At 44.6% G+C, this 9152-nt stretch overlaps 1 long non-coding RNA gene across 2 annotated transcripts in view; it reads left to right on the top strand.

Moving 5' to 3' along the window:
• LOC102553663 (uncharacterized) overlaps positions 1 to 9152 on the top strand; it is a 57919-nt gene that overhangs the window by 27341 nt on the left and 21426 nt on the right. For both annotated transcript variants that reach the window (XR_015627948.1, XR_015627949.1), the window contains one exon: positions 3995 to 4224. This is a non-coding gene — a long non-coding RNA (uncharacterized LOC102553663). The remainder of the gene's footprint in view (positions 1 to 3994; positions 4225 to 9152) is intronic.

The following is a 9152-nucleotide window of genomic DNA, read 5'->3' as shown; positions in this document are numbered from 1 at the left end:
TTGGTAGTTTTCCACAAAGGCCCGCCACATCGCAAGTTCACGACCAGCTCTCGGATCTCACATCATGCTATTCATGTTAATATGCACATAAAGCCTGAGTTAAAAACCATGTTTTCCTGTAAAGTAGGAAACAGAGTTTTGTTGGATCGGTTAGAAATAACCGGCCACTGGAAACTTACTTAATTGGCAATTTTCTATGATTTCTTGGCAATCATCCTGTTTGCTCAGAAGATTTTGCAAGGTGAGCAGAAGCCGCAAATAGAGTTCAGATGTAATAAAATCCTCAGGAAAACGAAGTTGAGCAGTTAGCAAGGTTAAAATGCTGTTACATTTTAGCAATAAGTATCTATTAATTTGTATTTTTCCAGTTTCTTTTTTTGGTTCTTTTTTTTTCAGAGCTGGGGACCGAACCCAGGGCCTTGCGCTTCCTAGGCAAGTGCTCTACCACTGAGCTAAATCCCCAACCCCCAGTTTCTTTTTTTATATTTGGAAGTCGGTGGCTTTATATCCTGGCCTCCGACATTTTTGAAGTCACCAAAGGACTCATATAGATGGAGACCGAGGATGGAAGGTTTTATGGATGAAATGCCTTTGAAGGAGTATGGATTTAACATGCCTATGACTTAACTCTTACCCAGGGTAGGTCTGTTTGCCACCTTGAAGGAGCAATGACATCTTAGGACACCTCCTAATTCTTGCCTCTACTCTCTTCATCCCTATTTCTCCTTCTGGTAGCTTCTTTCCTGCCCATGTCCACTTTGTTTTCATACTCAGCATTAAAACCTGTCCTATTATATTATGTAAATCAAGGCCAAGTTCCTGGTTAATAGTGTACCAATCTCTATTATTCGAGTCTTGCAGGGGGAGGCAAAGTCATTTTGCATTCCCTGCAAAAGGAGGTCAGCGAATGTGAGTTGAGGGTAATAAACAGCAGATCAACTCTTTGGGTCAACTCTAAGGTGGCTTCCCTTCTCAGGCTGTGCTTGTGATAGGAGAGGGTCAGCATCCAGAAGTCACAGGCTCTCTCTTCTCAAACTGCCACTGGCCTCCTGCTGCTCTAGTTTTAGAGAGCATGTGGCACAATAAGGTGGAGGAAGACAGAAGACAGGGCTGCCATTTGAAGACACATTTACCTAATTGTCCCATCAGATTCTTGCTATCAGATGAGGGCTGAGGATCATCTACAACCTGGGGCTTGTCAGAAGTTCAGGGATTCATGTTCCATTCAGACTTGGCCAAGGAGTAACTTCACTTTAGCAGCTCCTGGCTGAATGTATGGGGAGCTAAAGGATAAAGGAACCGTGGACTGAGCATTGACGCCCAGAATGTCCACTGGTCCAGTTCGTAGCTCTTCATCTGCTCTCAAAACAGGCACCCCGTCCTAGAGCTGCTACATAGCTGGGGGTGTTTTAAACAGAATTTCATGACAGGGCGCACAATGGTTAACACTTGCTGGCAACACGTCAGGCTCTAGAATCACTTAGGAGATAAGCCTTTGGGCATGGCTGCGAGGGATTATCTAGATTAGGTTAGCCTCTTGGCATGCCTGGGAGGGATTGTTCTAGCTTAGGTTAGCTTCTGGGTCTGCCCATGGGAGATTATTCGGGGCTTACTGAAGTGAGAAGGCCCATTTTAGCTGTGGGTGACACCGTTCCATGAACCTGAGTCCTGGACTGAATTAAAAAGGAGAAAAAGAACTGAACACTAGTGCAAGCGTCTCTGTCAAACTCCTGACATGATGGCTTCCCTGCCATGTACTGTAGCCCCCTGTGAGCCAAAATAAGCCTCTGCTTCGTCAAGGTGCTTTAGGGATTTTACCACAGCAAAGTGATAAATAATTAAAATAGGGCGTGTTTATTGTATATTTTGTTACTTCCCCCCCCCCCCCCGACTCGTATTGGGTAGGAAACAACCTGACCTCCTTATCGAAGTGTAAGGACTGAACTCTGAACTTCATCTTGGAGATTCCTCTTGATTGTAAAATTTTTTGATCCTGTGAGATGCCTTTAAAAATTAGAACTGTAAAGTTGAGGAACAATGTCATCAAACCAAGTAACTTCGTCCTCGTCGTTTTGCCTGGTCCAACCTCTTAACCATACATCTCAGGTGTGTCTTCAGTGGTGGTCTGACAACCATGGGCATCTTGAGTGACAGAGTACTTAGTAACCTTATGGCTTATGGTGGGTTATGGCTTCTTTTTCAGAAGGCTCCCACATTTGTAGAAAATTTGTTCAGATTTGTGAACCTGCATGGTCAAATAAAGACTTGGTATTGGAATTAAGAAAGAATTGTTCTTTCATTACATTAAATGTGTCAGAGTCTTTGCATGCAGCTGTACAGCCTTCTTCCCTTGAGAGCAGTTGAGTCCTGTGCCTGATTTCTAAGCCACAGAATATGTCACTCTTGTGATTACATTACATTATGTGTTAACAGTGAGGTCACTTCTGCAGTGTCTTACTTACATTACACAGGACTCCGTCCTTAGCTGTCTGGCTGATTTCACAGCCACAGGGGATAGAGTTTACCGTCAGTCTGAAGAAGTTTAGAAGTTGCAATCTCATAATTGCGTTGCCGACAAGAACCCATCTCTGACACTGTGATTACAGCTTTTCTGAGGACCTCGCTCAGCCATTCCTGGCTTCTTGACCCACAGAATCTGCAAGAATAAATGTATATTTATTAAGCTGAAAATTCTGTTATACAGCATAGACAACTTAATATACTAAACTTATACACTACGTAATCTTCATTGAATTTCTGCAAATTTAGTGATATAGTAAATAATGTCTACTGTGTGTGTGTTTTTTTTTTTACAGAGGTAAGAGATTATTAATGGTTCCTAGTAGATGCTCAAATAAGTTGGTTATTTATTTCAATTGTTATTGTTCTTTTCTTCTTGCATTTTCTAGTGTCTTCCTAGCTGATGGCAAGCAAACGTTGTCTCCATATTTTGTCTTCATTGCTTTGTGGCTTAATCCCTGATCAGTCAGCCTCCCCAATCTAGTCCCTATTCGTACCAGGTTACTGAAGAGGCTCTTGCCATGGTGACTAATGACAGGGCAAGCTTCATCCTGTCAGCAATGTCTTGAAGTCTTAGATGATTTTGCTATCATTGGTGGCTCATGCTTTGAAACATCACTTCCCTTTACTGCTTTTGTTTGTTGTTTGTTTATTACTGTCTTTGGCTGACATCTTTTGCCTGAGACTCCTACAGAATTTCCCTGTTCCATAGAGCCTGGTGTCATATCATTTTATGATCTCATTCCTATAGACTTGCCAGGAACTCATGGTCTTCCTGTCTCAGGCTCCTGAGTGCTAGGATAACAGGTGTGGAGCACCACACCCAGATTTATACATAATATTATCTGATATGAAATCCTATGATTTTAAAATCAATGCTGCTACATAACCCCCCCCTAAGTGTGGCCTCCTAAAACACAGGTCCTTCCCAGTTCATTCCTCTGAACCCCAGACTCTCATCTGTCCAAGTGTTCTCTTGAGTCCTGTGTTTCCACCCAAACTTAGGGAGTCACACCTCGTTTCTCGTTTCCACACATTCACCATACTTCTTCTGCCCACATATCCTACGCATTCCAGAGTAATAAAACGTGTCTCTGATGTGGCCACTTGTCTCTGTTTCTATTTGCACCACTCTAGCCTGATCTTGCATGAATAACCATGGAGTTACGACAACATCCTCTTAGGACACCGTTCTTCAGGCCACAAGTAGTCATTTAAATACTTTTTATTCGATTTTCGAGACTCCGCTTCTTAAAGACTTTTAACGGCATGTCCTTCCATTGTACTTCATTGCACTGAATATTTGTAAAGTTCAAAATGTAAGGTCCTAATATGCTCTGGGCGGGACCCTTTCACTATGTTCCTGGCCTTTCCTTTCTTCTTAGCCTCTTTTACTCTAGAGATAACGGCCGCCTTAGCATGTCGAGACGCTCAGATTTATACCTAGTCCTCTAGTTTGTTTTTTTTTTTTCAGACAAAATGGCTCATTGAATGCCAATATGCAGAAGAACAGCTTGGCGTCATTGAACCTCAGCACCCGTCTTGAAAACATGCATTTAATTCAGTTGAAATGATGACAGTCTGAGCAGCCACCAGCAAGTTTGCTGTTCAGAGGCCATGGGAATGTCACTACTGTTGCCTTGATCCGAAGTCATATCTGGATTTTAAAAATATTAAAATGGAGCACGGGCTACTTCTGAAAAGGTCAGTAGCTTGTGTCTGGATCAAAACTACCAGTGGCTCCATGCCCTGAATTAACACCGTGAGAGTAGGGTCATGGCGTTAAAATGCTGGGGAAGGCAGGTTGGTCAGTGATGGCATGAGCGAGACCCAGATCAGAGGGACAGGTAACAAGGCTCTTTGCTGAGCACATTGTTCAACATGAGTGGTCACCACCGGTGCTTGTAATTTTCTTATTGCTAATTGGGCAAATGCTTGTGCTGTCTGTCGCTTTCTGCATTTGTTTTATGCTTCGCTGCACTCTTCAATAAGGCAATAACGCTCTGCTAGGGGTGTGTGTGTGTGTGTGTGTGTGTGTGTGTGTGTGTGTGTGAGGCGTGGGGTTAGGGGGAAGGAGAGTGAGTGGGAGGGAGGAATGGAGTAGGGGAGATGCAGCCATTCCAGAGTTGACAGGATCCAGTGAGCTGTGTGGAATCCAAGAGGAAAACACAGCTCTTCCTGTGTGCTGGTCCCCTCAGAATGACCCTTCTCACTAAGCCCGTATCTAAACATTGAAAACTGTGGGAAACAAAGCCAGACCTGCATAGATTTCCACTGGGTACACGAGGATCTGAAATCCTTTGTGTCTTTTTAAAAATGTTTTGTGTGTGTGTGTGTGTGTGTGTGTGTGTGTGTGTGTGTGTGTGTGTGTTTGTGTGACATTTTTAATGATTCAATGAGGAAAACAAGCTGGTTTGGTAATGTTCTATCTTACCTTCAAGTTGAGGCTCCCCAGTTCCTGGACCACCCATCCAGCTCAATTCTTTTTCACGTGGCATGAATTTGTCAGATGTAGAAGGAAGGATGGGACTGCCTGGCTTCAGGTCTCCGTGATGTCCTTGCTGCCCCCAGCACAGGCAGGCTGTGACTGGATGGTGTCTTTTCTGGTGTGATTTTAATGATCTTTTCTTCTAAGCCTCCAAATCATTAAGATTCTTCTTTTACTGTGTTTGTGTTTGAAAACTCATCTCCTTTCTGGGCATAGAGCAGAAAACAAGAAGGGGTCTTCGTTCTCAGACCTTGATATTAGAGCACACGAGTTAAGGGTGTGTGCCCTGTAGTCAGATGAAAGGATGCGAAAAACTTACCTTCTTCTTGTCAAAGCTTTGCCTTGGGGCAGATCTTCAAGCCCTGTGAGTCTATTTATTGGAGAAATGGGGCCAGTTGTGGGAGACATCACTCACTCAGAGCCCAGCCTGCATGCCACCTGCTGTGTGTCCAGTGATGGTTACCATGGCGGCACGTCTGGCTGTCTGATGGGATATCTTTTCCTTTCTTATCCAGCTTCAGCTTCCATCTCTAGAAGCCCTCTGGTCCTACAGCCAGATTACTGGCCTTGGCCAGGTCTTATTTCACAAATGTTCTTGCCTATCTGGCTCTCAGGGATTCTGTTTGCCTTTCTTAAGCCTCTCTTCAAGGCCCTCAAATTCACCTGTTGATGGAAACCAGCCTGCGGCTAACACAAAATCTGAAGTTGCTGTCGTCCGCCCAGTCACACTTTTCCTCAGGACATCTCTGTCTTTCAGCACTATCTGCCTTCTTTCAGTGGAGAAACGGCTCAGCTCGGGCCCCTTTTATTCTGACTCTCCTATATTCAGTATTTCACCAAGTGTCCCCTGGCCCCTCTACTCTGCTCTCTTATTCTGTCTTAAGGTCCCATGCTTTCTATATGACATTCCTAATTAGCTCCCTTGTTTCCATTTTCTGTCCTCCACTCTCTCCTTTACTCGGCCGCTCTTAGATACTCATTTTGCTTAAAGTTGCTGCGGTGGATTGAATGGGAATGGCTTGGTCCCAAGTTGGTGTAGCTGTTTGGGAAGGATTGGGTTTTGTTTTATTGGAGAAGGATTGCCACTGGATTAGTCTTTGAGATTTCAAAAGAGTCATGGGATTTCTAACGTTCTTTCTCTGCTGAGGATCAGATGTAAACTCCCAGCTACTGACCCAGCTCCATGCCTGTCTGCTTCCTGCCATGCTCTCCACCATGATGGTCAGGACTCACCCTCACCACTGCGAGTCCCCAAGCAAATCTTTCTTCCATAAGCTGACTTGGTCAGGATGTTTTGTCATGGCAATAGAAAACTAATGGAGGTGGCTTTCCAATGGCTCCCTGTTACCCTTGCATAAAAACCTGAGCTCTGTAACAGGCTGAAGCATCCTTCCTGATTTGCCCAGCCCTCTCTCTGCCTGGTTTCTCTGTCTGCAGTCACACTCCAGCCACAGGGGAATGACCATCCTGGTTAGATCTAGTTTGCACACTCTCCCTCTGCAGTGCACTTGCTCTATCCCTGCCCCCAACCCCTGCTTACTCATTTCTTCAATATTCAGCTCAGCGGACACTTTAAGAAAGTCTTCTCAACTCCACCTTTAGATATGGGCCAGGCTGCTGGGTCACGCTTAGCAAGACCGGCATGTAACCGATACAGAAATGGTGGATAGGGGAAGGAAAGAATGGAGAAAAGATGGCAGCCATAGAGCAAACCCAGGAGGGAGGTTTTCATGGAAGCACATCGTTATCTTTAGGCCATAACTTCCTGGTCTCTGTCTTTGCTATCCCCCCGACAGGGGAGCCTGCTATGCTCACCGTGCCTTCTAGAACCAAAATACCATCTTTCTGGCCAGCTCCCCAGGCTCCCAAAAGCTAAGTTGACTGCCTCCTAGGTTCTGCCTTTCTGAAAGGGAAAGTCACCCAGAGGCTTAAGTCTCCTCCTCTTCCACGACTGGACTAATCAGGAATGCAGGAAAATAATCACCAAGCTGCACCGAATGCTGGCTCTGACCTGTCCCTCCAGGGAACTCATCAGTTGTTGTGGGCCAGTTTGCAGGGCCCGGGGTCTCTGCAATGCTTAATACCTCCCCTTGCACCCCACTTTCTCTTGTTAGCTTCTTGTTCTGCATACCAAAGGAGAAATTTTGATATACAAACAAACAAACAAACAAACAAACAAACAAACAAACGCAGGCACATATCAGTAGATCTAGAGTAATGTTTGAAAGCATGTGGGGCTTTTGCCTCCCTCCCCCATCTTTGTTTTTTAACAGACTGTGAAGACTCTTGGGCCTCTAATTTATGCTGAACACATTTCAGTTCTGAACAGCTCTGATCGACTTACTTTCCTGAGCATTTATCTTTAGCCGCACAAAGGGAGTTGTAACACATCCTTTCCCCAGCTGGGGTACATTTTCAGGATTTTGTCTTTTGTTCCCTTAAATGACAGAATTAAAATGACAGAGAGCAGAGTAAAGGCAGCCTGCAGCAGAGGCTGTACCTCCTCTGTTGGCTGCGTTGACATTTGGCCATTCTAGATCAACAATTAGCTTTATGTGTTTCCCCACGCCTATTGTTTCTGTAAAAGATCTTCTGAGCGACAAGAAGCATGTGTCACTCTTCAATCGAGAGAACTTGGCAATGGAGGGTAATATATTTGCCCAAGGGCATGCAGGTAAGAAGCAGAAGTTTGGCCAGCAAAAACCCTCTTCAAGGTTTGGCTACTTAGCATGGTCTGATCTTTTATTTATTTCTCTTCTTTGTATCCATCATGTTTTGTTGTCATTGTCCCCCTTTGTGACTCCTTTTTTTTTTTTTATCCTCACAAACATCAGAGACTCAGGCATTTTTGGAGCCACCCTTGGGAGCCTTTCATTTACAGGCTCACCATCCTCAGGTACAAAAGTCCCAGTGAGTGGGATATCCACTCCCTCAGACCTTTGCAGACGTCTTCTCCAGGTGTCAGCAGCCGGAAGATGAATTAGAAATTCAAGCCAATGCCCTGAGAGTCCCAGCATCTTCTGTGTAGCTGTGCACATCTTGGCTGCATGCTCAAAAGAAAATTCTTGGACTTAGGCCTCAACCCTGGAGGTTTGTGTTTAATTAGTTGAGGGTAAGGCTGAGGCACAGTTGTTGTAAAATTCTCCTTGGATGACTTTTAATGGGTGATTAGAATAAAAAACTGATTTTCCTGCCTTTTTTTTTGTCAGTTTGGTACGAAACCACTTGACCCTGAAAAGCTGGTTTTGCAGACATGGCCAAACCTGTCAGAACTGTCTTGTCATGTAAGCCACATTTATTACACTCTGCAGATGCTGAAGAAAAGATGGCTTAGCCTTGGGAATTAGAGACAGAAGACACAACTCCTCAGTGTAGGGGCTGGGATGCACACGGCAAAAGGAATTGCAAGAAGTAAAAGGAATCACACAGGCGTCAATGAAGCAATGGGACGGGCATAATTTGAGGGGAGCAAGCCTCTGATGTGGGGGAGATTAACCCTCTTGAACCTGAAAGAAGTCTTTAAAATGAGGCTTCCGATAAAAGAGACCAGTAGCTGTAATTTGTATAGTCTCTCCAGAAGCCTTTGATAAAGTTAATGCATAGTAAAAGAGCCCAGTAGTCATGTTGGGGTGACAGAACACGAGGGGCCATGAACTTACAAGGAGGAGTGGCATCTTGCACCAGGAACTACTGGTCATTTTTACTTTGTCAGCCTCTACTTTTGTCAAAGCCTCACACAGTGGCTTGGTAATGAACTTTGGGGTTTACAATTTTTTTCTGTTATTTTTATCCAATTGCTGAACACTGTCTGAGAAATAAATGTCTCAGTCAAAAGGGTTGTCTGCTGCCCTGACTTCCTTCTACCCTTCTGTCTCAGCTTATATCCGTCTCTTCACCTCACTTGTCTGGCAGTGGGGTCAAGTGGCTATAGCCTCAGATAATCTACTTGAGATAATGTAATGTCCTGTGCAGAGTCATAAAGAAAATGAACCATGGACACGCTAGGCGCTGTTCTGCAGGCAGGTAAGATGTGGTCCTCTACCTAAAGACAAGCAGACCAGACAACTTCTGCAAACTGCATTGCTGCCTAGACCTTCTATGGCTCCTCCCATACTTCCAGGACTTGTTAGCTTAGCTTACGGGA

Source organism: Rattus norvegicus, chromosome 8 (genome assembly GCF_021556685.1).
Source record: "Rattus norvegicus strain SHRSP/BbbUtx chromosome 8, alternate assembly SHRSP_T2T, whole genome shotgun sequence".
NCBI classification, from domain to species: domain Eukaryota; kingdom Metazoa; phylum Chordata; class Mammalia; order Rodentia; family Muridae; genus Rattus; species Rattus norvegicus.
Note: the sequence above shows the minus strand (reverse complement) of the source record. Positions and strands in the feature narration are given on the sequence as shown.